Raw genomic sequence first — 17,500 nt, 5'->3', positions numbered from 1 at the left:
GTGTGAGTTCCATTGCATTGTTGCATATTCCTTGTTGTTGTTCTGTAGGCGTTTCGAATGTGATTAGCCTTTTAGTTAGCACCTCTGTACTTGTAGCAAACCTCGGTGTTCTACTACTTATCGGGAGTCCACTTGGCCTACTGTTTGTTATCGGCCACATGATTGTGGTTTTACCAGGTCGATGGATACCACTCGGTTCTCCTTTTTTCCAGCAAGTGGTGGTAGTACAACTGATCTCGTCCCGTTGATGGACAAGACAGGAACTGCTTTTCTGTAAGAAGGCCCAAATTCCTTCTTTACCGCGATCTTTTCTCTGACTAGATCCCCGATTTTTGGAATCCAGACAGGTCTTGCTGGGACAGGTGGTGGTTCTTCAGTGGTTGTTGGCTGCTGTTTCAACTTTATGTTGCTCAGGTCTTTTCTTGTTTCGTTTAAGTCCTGTAAAATAGCCAAACGATCTTTGATATCAAAGCTTTTTTCTTTCACCACTGAAGTCTGACTGTCCAGATCTAAGACTAGCATCCAAGTCCCAAACAGTAATTCATACGGACTGAATCCCCTCAGAGAATTTCTTGGCAAGTTGTTTAGACTACGTTGGACACTTATTAGATGTTTGACCCACCCAGCTCCCGAACCTAATACCTTTGCTGTTATAGATTGCTTTATGTCACGGTTTTTTCTTTCAACAATTCCGTTTCCCTCGGGATGAAATGGACAAGAATACCGCAATGCAATGCCCATGCTGGTCATGGCCTCCTTATAAGCTCTGGAGCTAAAAGCAGGACCCTGGTCAGAATGCAGCACGCCAATTGCATATGTGCCGATAAAGACTCGCAAATCTTTTATAACAGTTCTGGCGTCAGCCGATCGCTGGGGCCACATCCATATGAATCTCGTGCATGAATCCACTGCCACCAAGATATATTTATAGTTACCATCCCTTTGTAAGGGACCACAGTGGTCCAGGTAAACACAGGCTAATGGTTTATCCGAGATTAGAAGGGGCGTCTGTGCTGGTCGTCTTACTGTTGATACTTTCATTTTTTGACATATGTCACATTCTAGAACATAGTTCCTGGTTTGTCTTCTCATTTGTGGCCACCAGTATCTCTGTTTTAATAACGATACTGTGGCTGAGACGCCAGCATGTACAGAAGCAAGTCCTTCGTGTGCCGCTACGATGAGTCCTGACCTATGTTCCATGTTTGGAATTACTCTATCCCCCACTCCAGGGATTCAAGCAAATGTAACATTATTTGCATCAGTTATGTATGAGTACTTTACTGGAAAGCCTTTCGGGAGTGTTTCTATCGCATCTTTTACTGTAGCGCCGACAGCTTGTAATATATCGCTGTCTATTTTTGTTTTTGACCGAGTGATGGCAGCTACGGAAGCCGTTTGCACAGCTGCCTTTGCGGTCTCATCAGCCAATGAATTCCCTGCAACGTGAACGCCATCACGCTGATGACTCAGTGTATGTATCACGTGAGTCTTTGGTAGTTCCTTTTGTAAAAGAACTACTTGTTCCCAAAGCATTTTATGCTTGATTGTGCCTCCTTTTGCATCCTTAAAACCATTCTGAAGCCAGATCTGTAAGTATTCATTGTAAGACTGAAAGCAATAATACGAATCACACACTATGAGTGTGGGGAATTCTCGATCGCTATTTTCAAGCGCCATCTTGAATGCTAGTAGTTCTGCTCGCTGAGCTGTACAATCTCCTAGGGATTGTGTTTTAGTGACCGCTGGTTTGAATTTCCCATCGTGCCAGCGACCTTTTACAATCGCACATGCAGCACTGTAAGCTTGTTTACCTCCTACTGCGGGTTGTGCTGATCCGTCTGTATATATTATACAGCCGTAATGTTCTAGAGGCAGAATTTCGGTCGGCGGCGGACATTCGAATTCGTATTGGAGAAACTCTTGTGTTTTTAAGTTAGGATCAAATTCGTATGCCACGTCTGTTGCAGCAAGAGAATTAGCCCATTGTATCCATCTCGGATGGAGCGCTTTAGCATTCGGTATGCTTGCTTTTGTTACAGCCTCTAGGGCTGGTATCGGTGTAACGATTATTATTCGTTTACCTTGTGAAAGGGCTCGTTCTTTTGCTATAGCTGTCTGTGTTGCAGTAAGAATTTTTTCCGTTGGGCAAAATTTCATTTCAGCTTTAGTGTACAAGTGTGATTTGAATGCAATTGGTACCTTTTCTCCCTCATTAGAGGTCAGGTATGTGAATCCGCATCTTCCTGGGATGACTCGAATCACAAGGTTGCGTGTGTTATCACGTGTTTCTAATTTTGTTTTAATTAACATATCTGTTTGTAAGGATCTCAGAATTTCTGTGTGTATTTGAGTCCAATTGGTTTTTTTAAAATCTGGTTTTATTAGATCATAAAGGGGTTTGACCCTTTCTGCGTAATTTGCAATGTATGTTCTTCCGAAATTTAGGAAGCCTAGAATTGACTGTAGGTTTTTTAGTGTTCTAGGTGCTTGGAGTACGGCACATTTCTCTAGGAAATTGTCAGCCAGGCTTTTGCCTTCACTTGATAATTCATATCCTAAGAACAGGACTGTTAGATGGGCAATTCTAGATTTTTTAAAGTTGAATTTGTAACCCTCTGCCGCGAACCCAAGTATTATGGTGTTCACTCTCTTCAAGTGAGTATCCAAGTCATCGTCTGTTAGATATATGTCGTCGACATACGATAATGCTTCGTCATCATATGTTTGTAGTAACTCTGTTACTCTCGCTGAGAATAATCCTGGGCTGTTCTTGTACCCCTGGGGTAACCGACAGAATTCTTTTTGAGCGCCATTTATTGAGAACGCTGACAAGTATCTGCTCTCTGGTGCTATATTTTGACAAAAGAATCCATTAGAGATGTCTAATGTTGTTTTATATTTTTTGCGCACTATGTTATTCATTAGTGCAGCACTATGCGAGTTTTGTACTGCAAAAGTTTTGCAACATGAGTTAAGGTGTCTGTAATCCAAAACTAGACGATATGAATTGTCTGGTTTGGAGACAGGAAACAAAGGGTTGTTCATTTGTGAGGTGCAAGTTTCAATCACCCCCTGGTATTCTAGTTCATCTAGAATTTCTTTTACCTGTTTTTTAGCTTCTTGCTTGATTGGATACTGCCTTTGTGCAGTAGGTTGTGATTTTAACTGGATTTTGTGAGGAGGAGACTCCTCATCCCATCCTACATGATTTTTATATAAAGCAGGAGCTTGAGCTACTGCCCACTTTCTTGCAAGTGTATATTTTTTATGAATTGGAATATGATTTGAGAAGGCAGGCATAATTATTTCTTCGCCATGTGGGCACTCCCTGACAAACTCTGGTGGCCAATCTTTTTCAGCTAGAAGGATGTCATAGCCCTTTGAGAGATTATCCCAAAAAAGGCCCCTTATTTTCCTAGTCTTATCCCCTTCTATACGTAAAGTTATTTCATATATTTTGTGAGGTTTCCTAACTGTGGTGTCTGCATTTTCCACTTGAATGTATTCATTCGTGTCCACTGTCTCCAGATGATTCATAAGGACTTTGCGTGCTATGCTCACTTCTGCTGCGCTGTCTAGCATTGTCTGAGCCCACTCTCCGTTTTTCAGCTGTGTCCTCAGTATTCTCGGCATTGTTGAATACTTTAATACTGGCTACCTTCTTTTTTGGAAACTGTAATTTTTTATTTGGATGAGCAGGTTCCTTGTCTTTGGACTTGACGTGCCCTTCCCTGGGTTCCGATCCTCCTCTTCTTTCCGATTTCTGCGAGGAAGTCTGAAAAGATTGAGAGGGACGTGTATCAAAATCTTGATATCTATCCGGTTTCTTTATGTTATCCCTATTTCTAAGGTTGTATTTTTTCACAGAGGGCTCCCTTTGGGGAGACTTGGGTCCTTGGTCCGGAGATCTTTCTCTCCGCCGAGGAGACCTTCCTCTGGACTGGAATCTCATTTCTTTTGGATTGGATTGTTTGTTTCCATCCCAGTTCTTCTTTTGACTGTTTAGATTATTTTTAATAAATATTTTTTCAGGACTTTCAATTAGTTGGGGCTTTACTGGTATTCCACCCAAACTATCTCTACCTAGTTCTTCATAGGATTTTTCTATAATTCTGGCAATTTCAGCTGGTTGGTCAGCTATATCTGTCTCTTTTAACCTCTGGCGGATCGCCACATTCGCTGCTTCTCCTTTTATGTTGGCTAGTAATATTGCCGAGACCTGCTTGAAGTCTTTTAGTAATTTCATACCGAGAGTTAAAGCGGGTTCTGGACCGTATTCGTCTTGAATTTGTTTTAGCACATCTGGTATTACTGACATGGATGGTACACCATGTGTTTTTGTGTAAATGGAAGCAAAGACTGTACCCCAAGTGTCACAGTCCTCCACGTGTGGTGCGATTCCCATTGGAAGACAGATAGTCAGAATCCTGTGTTTATCTACCGGGGTGGTATCTGGAAATACCGCCTCTATTTGGGTGATTTTTTGTGCTAACCAGAATGGTATTTGTTCCCGTTTAGCTGGTACTTTACCTAGGCAGGACTGTATGTTCTGTGGTGTAATTTTATTTGTGTTCCCCTGATGTGGGGTCAGCTGTGGAATTTTAACTACAGGTTGGATGGTTGAAGTCCGCATTACATATTGGACTAGTTGTCTATATATTTTAATTAGTTGTTTTAGTTGTACTAAAACATCTGCTGCAGACATTCTTTCGATGTCTGGATGTGGTGTGTATCCGGCTAGGACCGGCCATGTTGCTCCTGGTCTACCTAGTGGACCGAGCCTGGTGATGTGATTATTATGTTTTAGGGCGCCATTAAACAAGAGCAGGTGCTCTTGGAATTTGAGTGGTACTTCCACTTCCTCGAAAGGAGTGTAGGTATCCGGAGGTTCCTCTATTTTATAATAGTGGAACTCCTTTGTTACAGCATTTGCTGCTGGAAAGTTTATCCATGAATAGAATACCTCTGTCTGCCGATATTCGTGTGCCTCAATTACGAATATGACTGTACCACCTCTTGGTGTCAGTCCATTGTCTATAAGTTTTAATGTTATAGATCTTCTTATGTTGACCGGGATGAGTTTTATATCCGGGTCCGCTTCTTGCATAGTATTATCAGCTAATCTAGCTCTCTCTCTTTCATCATCACTTTCTGGCATTTTACTGTCAGGAAGGTTATTCTGTTTGTTTGCAGATCAGGTTTCTTATGGAAACAAAGATTAGATGCACAATATTTTGGAACAGTGTATCCTTCAACGTTGATTGAACCAAGAACCAATCACTAGGAGTTCCCTCCTGCGAGGTTTTGCGGATTTTACCTCTCACCCACTCCAGACGTCTTTGGAGTATTATGGGAAAAAGGGGTCTGAGTGAAAGAGCACGACTGAGTTACTCTAAAGTCTTGCGCTAGTTTTATCGCCTATCCAAACACGTTGGGCGCCATGTAGTGTAGTTCCTATTATCCCAATAGGCTCTGCGCATTGGAATAATACCTCCAATAGTATAGACCTAGACCAGACGTTAACTAGGTCTTCTACTGTCGATATTAGACTTAAAGTTTTGGGTTTGCCAGCTAGCTCAGAGTTCACTAGAAACTTTCTCGAATAGGCAAGGAGGAGTTGAACCTCCCTGGATAGACAAGAAGGGATTTAGTTTCTGACAACCATAGAACATGACAACTTTGCTCTCCCCTAATCAAGAGTGTATCTCTAGAGTCGTGTGAAAACAAAAGACAACTTATTTTACTCAGTCAGTACGTGCATTCTTAGTTTCACCAGATTGTAGAGAAAAGGAAGAGACGGGCGTGTTCAATAAAAGATGTTATTTATTGATCAGTCTCTTTTCTCGTACAAGAGAAATGGATCGATATTATCGCAATACTTATGGTTAAGTAAAGTGCATACAATAAAAGCAGAATTATAAAATAATACTGTAAAAACATTGATATGGTTTCTAAGCCATACGTTATTTAAAATGGACAGAATATATACATACACATATACATTTAACTAATTGTACTCAACTGGTGCTTCTAACTACGCCTACCCCAGTGTACCTGACCTAAGCCTAATACGTGGGCGGGGATAGAAAGTAGCAGTTTAAGTTAAGTTTGTTTTGCCAAGTGACTGACTCAAGAATTCTCTGCAAGGGGTTATTCAGCTCTGTACCTGAGATCTAGGATGGTTGAGGGATAGTATCTCTCGTCTGAGGTCTCGATATTCCAAGCTGCCTGCGAGGGCTGCTCGGAAGCGCCGGAGCTGGATTTCTCGGCAGGAGAAAGCAGCGTCTCGTTCTCAGCGCGTCAGGAAGGCGGGGCAGTGCCAGTGGCTTCGCTCTCTGCTGGGCTTCGGCAAGTCTCGCTGCTCCGATCTCGTCACCACCGCGTGTGTTTGCTTAAGGCAATATCGGTAATATTTATACCTGTAAGGTGCCGAAATTGACGTGAGGATGGACATAGATACGTCAATAAGGATGTCATACGAGCTGGTCGTTAGCACATTCTTTTACTGAAGTTCTTGGTGAAATCAAAACAATGGCCGCAGGGTTTTTCCCAGGTTGCCATAGGTTTGATTTGTTTTGAGAACTCCGTATGCCTTATCAGGGGCTGGAGGAATATTGCTTTTGCCTAATTAGATGGCAAGCGTTATGACCTAATCAGATAACGCGCTCCTGTGCCGTGGTCTGGCGTAATCAGATAACGGTTTCTGCATCATGGGATGGCTGCTAGTTAACTTGTTAACCAGAATAGGGTCAGGAATAGGGGGATCGATACAGAACCTATAGGAATACATCACAATATATTTCTTTCTGTTCAACATTTAGTTGTTCTTCCAAATTTCCTAAGCCCATAATATCTTCTTGAGCTTGATGCATTGCTGTTTCCACTTCATTCATGGCGATTGCCGCTTCATTTTCAAGAATTGGTTGTCCTAATGGATCTTGACTCAGTGGAGCAGAACTTTGACTGTCTTGAGAACCGTCTCTTGCAATCTCAGCTGCAATAGTAGCTTCTTGATCAATTTCATTGTTCAACATTTTGAGATAATTTGCAAAAACAATACATTCTATGGTATCTTTACAAGCATTGAAGGAATCTTCATAGCTTTCAAAATCTCCAAGTAATTCCAATTTTGTACGCCACGGTTTGAACAGTTGCAAAAGTGCCAAATAGTAAAATTCCATTTTATCAGGAGTATCACAACTCAGTTTTCTGTGATTAATCAAATTTCCTTTCCTTTGTTTCACCAAACATCCTTCAGAACCAAGCACTGCATATTTTCCATCATTTATGTTTTCTGTAGTACTCCGTTTAAAAGTGTAATATTGCAGCACTTCATAGAGACATGTGTTCTCAAGAAGATGACTTCTATTTAGATAATATGTGTCCAACATGTTTGTTTTGACAATATCTGTACTTTCCGGATCTTTTTCTGCTAAATATTCAATTTCTTGTACAGATTTAAGTACTCGATTTTGCGTTGCAGCAAGACCTAGACTCACCCAAATGATTCCTCTAGATTTTAAGTATAAACTTGCAGATGATAACCGCTCTGAGCATTCATACGCTCCAATTTCTCAATGGGATAACATCTTCAAACTGAAACTGTATAATTTCTTACTAAGGGGTCAATTAGGATGGCGGACGGATCACCACCGCCATGCAGGCGGTGGCGATCCGTCCGCCATCCTTGCCCGTCCGCCACCTATTTCCCCCCTCCATATTACAATGGCAGGGGGACGGTGGCGGATGTGAAGACCGTCTGCCACATTTCCGCCACGGGCGCAAGGGCGGTGCTATCAGACACCGCCAGCCATATTAGGATGTGGTGGGGGCTATGCATTTCCGCCACGAAAAGGCATACGGTTCTTGCTTTGGGGACCCGTTGCGGGCCCCAGGGTGAAGGGGGGGTGGGGGGTGCACATGGGGGTACCTATGGTACCCCCCTGCAGTTGCATGCACAATGCGGCAGGCACCGCGCGGTGCCTGCCGCTTTATGCATGCAAATGCACAGCATGCCTTTTTAACTTTGCGGCGGGTGCTGCTTAAAACAGCACCCACCGCAATGTTAAAGATACGGTATGTGACCGCCAGGGTGGCGGTCACATCCTAATTGCAACGGAGTGAATGCCGCTGCCCCTGCGGACGGTCCCTCCACCTCGGGGGTGGCGGACGGACGCAGGTTCATCCGCCATCATAATCGACCCCATAGACTCTTCTCATAAGAAATTTCTTTCCACATTTCTTTCAATTCTGTCTTTTCTGATTTTGTAATATAGGATGTCACATACCGGGCAACAGCAATGTAATTATCCGCTACATACTGAATATCCATATTAGCATTCCACATTGAGAGAATAACTGGATTATAATCATTTATGTATTTTGATTCTTCACTTCTTCTCAAATTGTATGTATTTTTGGGAGATTTTCTAGTGATGGTATGTCTCGTAGCTGACATAAAACTGTTTACTCTTCCTTTGGATATTACAGGACGTGGAAATCCAAAACGACATTTGGTATAAAACTTTTCCTTAAACTTGTACTTTCGTCAACAGTATTTTCCACATTGATGACTTTGGAATCGTAAAACTTGTTGCCTTAAGTTGTTTTCTTCTGTTCTTTTTGTTATAGCACATGTGGCATATTCTTCAATAAAAGACAAAAGAGTATCATCCTTATCAGTTCCAAATTTGGGTGCATCCCTGATCCATATCAGCATATGTATATGAGGAGCACCTCTAGCTTGATACTCCTGTCTCCAAAAGAAATCCACAACTTCTCCAAGAGGAGGATTCTTTTTATTGCAGATAAAAGACATCATAGCTTCAAACCTGTAATTGAAATATCTGCATACATTAATAGGATCCAAAGAGCACAATTCTCCAGGTGTCTTGTATTCAATATTTTTTGTATTAGAATTTGCCTCTCAAAGAAATTCAAGTAAATCATCCCAAGCATATTCAGCACAGCTACATTTTGAAGATGTACTCCTGTTTTCAAAATGTGGATGACTGCATATGAAAATCCAGACAAGTTACTCTCAAACAAAAGATCAAATATATATGGGATACATTGTTGAAATCTTGGATCTTCTGCATACAATCTTGTTGTCCGATATTCAGATGCAGGAATCTGCACAGGTCATTGATCATATTGTCCACCTTTTCCTGTTGGAAACAGCTGCGGAAAACAACGAGCTTCCAAACTTTTTTCCCATACACTCATGGGACTTCCCTTCACTTTTTTCATTTGGAATAATTCAATAGTATTCCCCATCACTTCTTTTGAATGAAGTGTATGTACACTATAAAGTTCATAGATTTCTTCACTTTTGGACATGTCCACTTTTTCAATTTGACAACTTGACGTTTCTGTTTCATCTCCTAAAAGTATTTCTTCTTCTCCACATACACTTTTTCGTAGTACTCAATGTTTTTTTATGAGATATAATGTTGCCTTTTGCACTTTCCTAACATGAACTCATTCTTGCCAGATTTTCTTACTCTTAGTAGGAACACCATTAACTAGAATAACTAGTGGTTCACTTTCTACATTCTCTACACCAATAGTTTCAATATTTTCCTTTAAATCTAGGGGTAAATATACAACTCTTCCTTTTAATCGTCTCTTTAAATCTGAAGGAAGCAATTTCCCTGTTTTAGGCTCCATACAAACAATAGCTTGAAATGGGTGCACACATTGAAACAGAATAGACTCATATGTATTTAAAACTATCAGTTCTGAAGGAATAGTTAACAACTCTAGATTATTATGGACAGCTCTAGCGGGCATTTTATTCTCATCTAATTTGTTATAACAATATTTGCAAATACGCTGGTCAGAACCCAAACCAAAACAATTCTCGACCAACAAATAAATTGCAAATTCCTTCCACTTATCATTATTTTTGCTTTCACTTTTTAAATACAGATCAACAGTCCTAGTCTGATTTTTATAGTGAGTTTGCCGGCAACAAATACAAGAATAATTTGGCCTTTCACCTGAAATCACCTTAAACTTTGTAATTTGTTCTTCAAAAATATTTGTAGTAGTATGTTGCACATTCTCCTCAACATTTTCCACTAATACTGTGTCACTTTCTGCACTCTCTGTCCAAGAGCAAAGTAACAAAACTCAATGTTATCACAAACCTTCTTCACATCTGATACTGATCCACGCAAAAGACCACTGTTTAACTCATTTAACATTAATGTTGGACTTTTTGCGTAATGCAATGTTCTGACTAACTTCCGCATTTGAGAATGATGTACTGCTAACATCCTGAAATGATGAAAAAACACTTTGACATACTTTTCTAGAAAGACAAGCCAGAGAATGACCTTGCAAACCAGTATTTTTTCTCACTCTGCATGGATCTAGTCCTTGCAACATCTTAATCTTTTGTTTAACACTTTTTTTTACTATATTGTCGTAAGAAATTGGGTAAATTATCAATAGATTCCTGTCGTATACTACAAATACTACTGCAATCCCAAGTGTACACTGAGGCTTTAGGACATCTCACTAGAACTTTGTCAGCTATCACTTCGTCTACATTTCTGGTAACCATCTTCTCTTTGTCAATTGGACAACCATTTCTAACCTCATAAGCTCGACCACTGGTATCAACTGCATGAAATAACTTATTGGTCTGAAAATATCTCTCTTCATTAAAGAAAGGCTCTGAACTTGATTTGTGTTTCCATTCACCCAAAAAAATATGACAAAAATTAGTTCTGTTAAATACTCTTTTCCTTTTACTTTTGGCCTTCATAAAATGGATTGGTTTATCTAGTGATCGAATTCTGTTTAAAGCTAAAATGAATAATTTTCTTTTTAATTCAAAAGCCTTCTCTAAAATAATTTCTATTTCCTTCTTCTTTTTATAAAATACTGCTCTTTTTTGTATTTCTTCACATCTTTCAACAAATTAGAAACAACTCTATTGTAAAACATTTTCTTTCACATTTCTGCATACTGAATGTCCCTCTTTTTAGCATACATTGTGTCTTTTGAATGTGATTTTGTTTTATGTACGTTTCTATCCTTATTATACTTTTTAGTTGCTGAAACATTCTTTGAACTTTCATCAATGAGCACATTGTTTGTAGGCTTTGAAAGTGTTTTGATACATTCTTTGGTCCTCTTACCGGAACACTTATTGTTTTTCCCCACATGATGTTGGTCATCCAATACTTGTTGTGGAATTTTCTCCAAATAGTTGTCCTTCTTCTGTCCTTTTCTCTTTCTTGATTTTTCAGGCATGATAACTTTATTTTAATGATGATAAACAATATATGTAAAAAATAAATATAAATACATTAATTGTAAAAAATGTATGTGTAATGGACAAGTGTTTGTATCAGTGTTTTTGTTAAGCCCTTGGGCATTGTATGAGTACTTAGGTACTGACTGAATGATTAGAGTACTGCAAGCAGAGTGCCTGGGTTAATGTATAAGTGTTAGGGTTTTGGTGCTGTGTTTGGATTAGTACATGGTGCTGGATGGCTGACTGGGGGAGTGCATAGGAAGTGACAGGATGTTTGCTGGAATGTATGGGTACTGCCTGAGTAATTGAAGATGTGAAACACAAGTGTGTAGGTGGTTAGACGACTACATGCGTAGTGAACAGGAGTTTATACAAGTGCATGTGTTAAGGCCTAGCTCACTGTATGAGTAGTTGGGTACCAACACAATGATTAGAGTACTACAAGGAGTGTGCCTGGATGAATTTATAACTGGTTCAGTTTTGGCACAGTGAATGGATTAGTACATGGTGCTGAATGGGTCACTACAGGAGTGCAAGGGGAGTGGCAGGGTGTTTGCTGGAGTGTATGGATACTGCTTGGGGAAATTAAGGTGTGTAGGATACGTGTATAGGTAATTAAAGGACTGCATGCACATTGGACAGAGGTTTGTAGCACTCCATGTTGTAAAGACTGGATTACTGCATGAATACTTGGGTACTGATTGAATGATTAGAGTACTGCCAGGAGAATGCCTGGGTAAATTTATAAGCGGTTGGGTTTTGGCCCAGTGAATGGATTAGTACACAGTGCTGAATGGGTCACTAGAGGAATGCAAGGGGAGTGACAGGGTGTTTGCTGGAGTTTATGGACACTGACTGGGGAATTAACGATGTGAAAGACAAATGTGTAGGTGGTTAGAGGACTGCATGCATAGTGGGTAGGAGTTTGAAGCAGTCCATGTGCTAAGGCCTGGCTCACTGCATGAGTACTTGGGTACTGACTGAATGATTAGAGTACTGCAAGGAGAGTGCCTCGGTGAATTTATAAGTTGTTGGGTTTTGCGCAGTGAATGGATTCGTACATGGTGCTGAATGGGTCACTAAAGGAGTGCAAATGGAGTGTCAGGGTATTTGCTGGAGTGTATGGACACTGACTGCAGAATTGAAGGTGTAAAAGACAAATGTGTAGGTGGTTGAAGGACTGCATGCATAGTGGATAGGTGTTTGAAGCAGTCTACGTGCTAAAGCCTGAGTTATTGCATGAGTACTTGAGTACTGACGGAATGATTAGAATACTGCAAAGAAACTGCCTGGATGAATTCATAAGTGCTGAATGGGTCACTATAGAAGTGCAAAGGGAGTGGTAGGGTGTTTCCTAGAGTGTATGGACACTGACTGGGGAATTGAAGGTGTGAAAGACAAATGTGTTGGTGGTTAGAGGACTGCATGCATAGTGGATAGGGGTTTGAAGCAGTCAATGTGATAAGGCCTTGCTCACTGCATGAGTACTTGGGTACTGACTGAATGATTAGAGCACTGCAAGGACCCTGCCTGGGTGAATGTAGAAGTGGTTGGGTTGGGCACAGTGAATGGATTAGTACATGGCGCTGAATGTCTCACTAGAGGAGCACAAGGGCAGTAGATTTTTAAGCATTTGTGTTCCAGGAAAGACATGAAATAACCACATGCTTCTGTCACAATGATTGCAGAAGTGGACACAGACTCACAGTGTGATTCTAGACAAGCAAGACCATTCCCTGGACATTAGCAAGAGAAACCCACTTGTCTAGAAGGGGTAAGGTAACTACATATATTCTACACATTTCACTACTGCACTCTAGTGTGAATGCCTGACTCATTCTGCAAATGCATAAGCAATGACTGGGTTCAAATATTACTGAAATTTGACAACAGAACAGCTTTTTAAGCACTTATGTGTCTACAAAGACATGAAGTAACCACTTGCTTCTGTCACAATGCTTGCAGACGTACACACAGACTCACAGTGTGATTCTAGAAAAGCAAGACTATTCCTTGGACTTTAGCAGGAGAAACTTACTACTCTGGAAGGGGTAAGGTGACTGTATACAGTATACACATTTCACTACTGCACTCCAGTGTGAATGCCTGACTCATTCTGCGAATGCATAAGCAATGACTGGGTTCAAATACTACTGAAATTTGACAACAGCACAGCTTTTTAAGCACTTATGCGTCTACAAAGACATGAAGTAACCACATGCTTCTGCCACAATGGTTGCACAAGTATACACAGACTCATAGTGTGATTCTAGACAAGCAAAACAATTCCCTGGACTTTAGCAGGAGAAACTCACTACTCTGGGAGGGGTAAGGTGACTGCATACATTCTACACATTTCACTACTGCACTCTATTGTGAATGTCAAACTCATTCTGCGAATGCATAAGCAATAATTGGGTTCAAATACTACTGAAATTTCACAGCAGGACAGCTTTTTAAGCATGTATGTGTCTGCAAAGACATGAAATAACCACATGCTTCTGTCACAATGGTTGCAGAAGTGGACACAGACTCACACTGTGATTCTAGACAAGCAAGACTATTCCCTAGACTTTAGCAGGAGAAACACACTTGTGTGGAAGGGGTAAGGTGACTGCATACATTCTACACATTTCACTACTGCACTCTACTGTGAATGACTGACTCATTCTGCGAATGCATAAATAATCACTGGGTTCAGATACTACTGACATTTGACAACAGAACAGCTTGTTAAGCACATATGTGTGTGCAAAGACATGAAGCAATCACATGCTTCTGTCACAATGGTTGCAGGAGTGGACACAGACTCACAATGTGATTCTAGACAAGCAAGACTATTCCCTGGAGTTTAGCAGAAGAAACTCACTAGTCTGGAAGGGGTAAGATAACTGCATACATTCTACACATTTCACTACTGCACTCTAGTGTGAATGCCAAACTTATTCTGCAAATGCTTAAATAATCACTGGGTTCAAATACTACTGACATTTGACAACAGAACAGCTTTTTAAGCACATATGTGTGCAAAGACATGAAGTAATCACATGCGTCTGTCACAATGGTTGCAGGAGTGGACACAGACTCACAATGTGATTCTAGACAAGCAAGACTATTCCCTGGAGTTTAGCAGAAGAAACTCACTAGTCTGGAAGGGGTAAGATAACTGCATACATTCTACACATTTCACTACTGCACTCTAGTGTGAATGCCAAACTTATTCTGCAAATGCTTAAATAATCACTGGGTTCAAATACTACTGACATTTGACAACAGAACAGCTTTTTAAGCACATATGTGTGCAAAGACATGAAGTAATCACATGCGTCTGTCACAATGGTTGCAGGAGTGGACACAGACTCACAATGTGATTCTAGACAAGCAAGACTATTCCCTGGAGTTTAGCAGAAGAAACTCACTAGTCTGGAAGGGGTAAGATAACTGCATACATTCTACACATTTCACTACTGCACTCTAGTGTGAATGCCAAACTTATTCTGCAAATGCTTAAATAATCACTGGGTTCAAATACTACTGACATTTGACAACAGAACAGCTTTTTAAGCACATATGTGTGCAAAGACATGAAGTAATCACATGCGTCTGTCACAATGGTTGCAGGAGTGGACACAGACTCACAATGTGATTCTAGACAAGCAAGACTATTCCCTGGACTGTAGCAGAAGAAACTCACTAGTCCAGAAGGGGTAAGATGACTGTATACATTCTACACATTTCACTACTGCACTCTAGTTTGAGTGCCTGACTCATCATTCAGCGTATGCAGAAGCAAAGAATGGGTTCTAATACTACTGAAATTTCACAACAGGACAGCTTTTTAAGCACTTATGTGTCTGCAAAGACATGAAGTAACCACATGCTTCTGTCACAATGGTTGCAGAAATGGACACAGACTCACAGTGTGATTCCAGACAAGCAAGACTATTCCCTGGACTTTAGCAGGAGAAACACAGTACTCTAATTAAAAACAAAGGCACCATATACAACACCTCACAAATTAATAACTCACCTTTCAAATTGATTAGTAGATTAAGAAGTATCTGAATCACACACCAGATTTTCTTATAGAGAATGTCTGTAGTGCACTGCTCTTAGTAAAACCAAAACATTCCAAACTTTCCCTCTCATTCTGCACACATATACATGTAACTATCAAATCACATTGCTTCCCACATTAATCCAAAATCTAACACACATTTCTATTGGTTACACATTTCAACACTTTCCAATTGACATAACTTTGAACCCTACCCCCATTCTGCGTATTGTCTCTTACCATAGTAACAGTTCATGGAACAACTGAACACACAGGTCACAAGTTCAGCACATAATGTTGCAAATTCGAACAGAAAGGCTGCTTGACTTTTCAAAATATCAGCTTATCCTGTGTTCTGTTCCTTTCAAACTGTTTTTATTAACCAATAAAAAACATGTTTTTAAAACACAGAAACATGCACCCTATTTTGCAGTCTATAACGTCCTCAAACAGCCCATCATGTCTCTTCTTTTTTTTAAACTGCATCTTATCCATCATTTTAGAACAATCTTAGTTTTCAAATTGCCCATTTCACATACAGACACCTTCTGAGTGCACCAGACCTCCCTTCAAGATGCTTAGAGTGTGGATTGTGGGACACTGCTATATTTTCTGGAGCCAAAGGTATGCAGAAAACAGATGTATTGACAAAGAATTAGCTTTGTCAAATGTGTACATTAAATGGATTGGACAGAAAGGATTAAAGTGGCACCAATCGGTGCCATTGGTTAAATCCTTTTTGCATCTCCAACAATCTGAACTCATAATTGGCACTGTGGTGGCAATGACCTAGGCACTTTGACTGGGGTAGGTCTGGAAATGCTTATGAAGGACACCTTTGGAGAATTGATGTCACTTTTCCCCCAAACTGCCTTTGTCTATTCTAACACATGCCAAAGACAGAAATGGAACTGGTCCAATCAATTTTGTCCACATATTGAGAAGGTAGGAAAACATGTCAAAAAAGCTGTTTCTGCATATCTCAGAGATTATTGAATGGGGTCCATTCATAGCAATTTTAATATGGACGTCATCTATAGGAGAGATGGTGTACATTTTACAGATGAGGGTAACAGAGTCTTCCTCAATAACTTTAGACTCTCCCAATAAATTCAAGGGCTCTTTTTAGAGCCACCCAAGATCTAAACACATAAGCTTGATATATATTTGAAAAATATTACATTGTTTTTGCTTGGAGTTGCGCACTCAGCGTGTTTTGGAGTTGTGCACCCAACACGTTCACACCAGGGGGCTGTACTGAACGCCGTGCTGTGTGCGCGACTTCTAATTTTACCGATGTTTCTTCTTAGCTTCGATCACTAATTTATATTCTCCCCAGGCACCCTATCCCCAGGGGCCTATATACAATGTTGGGGACCGTGGGGGGAGCCCCAATGCCCCCACAGTCCCGCCGGCTCCCCACGTACCTTGGAAGCCGGCATTGCTTTCCCCCATGGGGAGCTGCTAACATGCAGTTCCCCGTGTGGAAAAGCAATTGGGTTTGCATTTTGAAAGAGAGAGCAGGTTTCCCTGCTCTTTCTTTCAAAATCAAGATCAAGTTTGCTACGGCAGGGCGGGAGCAGTGAAACAGCAGTGTCCCGGGGGTGGGTACCGCGAGACACTGCAGGAGCCGGCCCTGGTGTGTGGTGGTCCCCAGGGCCATCATTGGCTCCAGGAGGGGGGCCACCTGGCCCCCTCCCACAAATGTACAAAACCCCGGGGGTGGTGGTCGCTGGGGCTTGGGGGGGCCTTTGAGCCCACCCACCCATTTATTTGTGAAGCTCCGGGGTGACAGTCCACAGGGCTGGGGGGCCCTTTGAGCCCCCCACCCATTTATTTGTGAAGCCCCATTGGATTGCAGTCCCCTTTGGGCCCCCATTATAATAAAAATATTGCGCCCGGGATTTGGTCCACCCTGCGCGGATTTTGCCGCTTGTTGGACCGCCTAAGCAGGCCTACGTGGTCAGGATGTTTCTACCTTGCCCCCTTTTCACGTTTTGCGCACTTGTTGCACTGATTTCTTGTGCCTCGGTACCTACCGAGGCACAAAATGGCTGCCAATACTTCCTGGTTTGGAGTGTTGACAGCCAATTAGCATGCAGCTCGTGATTGGGAGGGTGCGCGCAGGGTGCGCGCAGGTTGCATGGATCCACCGCGGCCATAGATATATG

The sequence above is a fragment of the Lissotriton helveticus genome, chromosome 8, assembly GCF_964261635.1.
Source record: "Lissotriton helveticus chromosome 8, aLisHel1.1, whole genome shotgun sequence".
Taxonomy (NCBI): domain Eukaryota; kingdom Metazoa; phylum Chordata; class Amphibia; order Caudata; family Salamandridae; genus Lissotriton; species Lissotriton helveticus.
Note: the sequence above shows the minus strand (reverse complement) of the source record.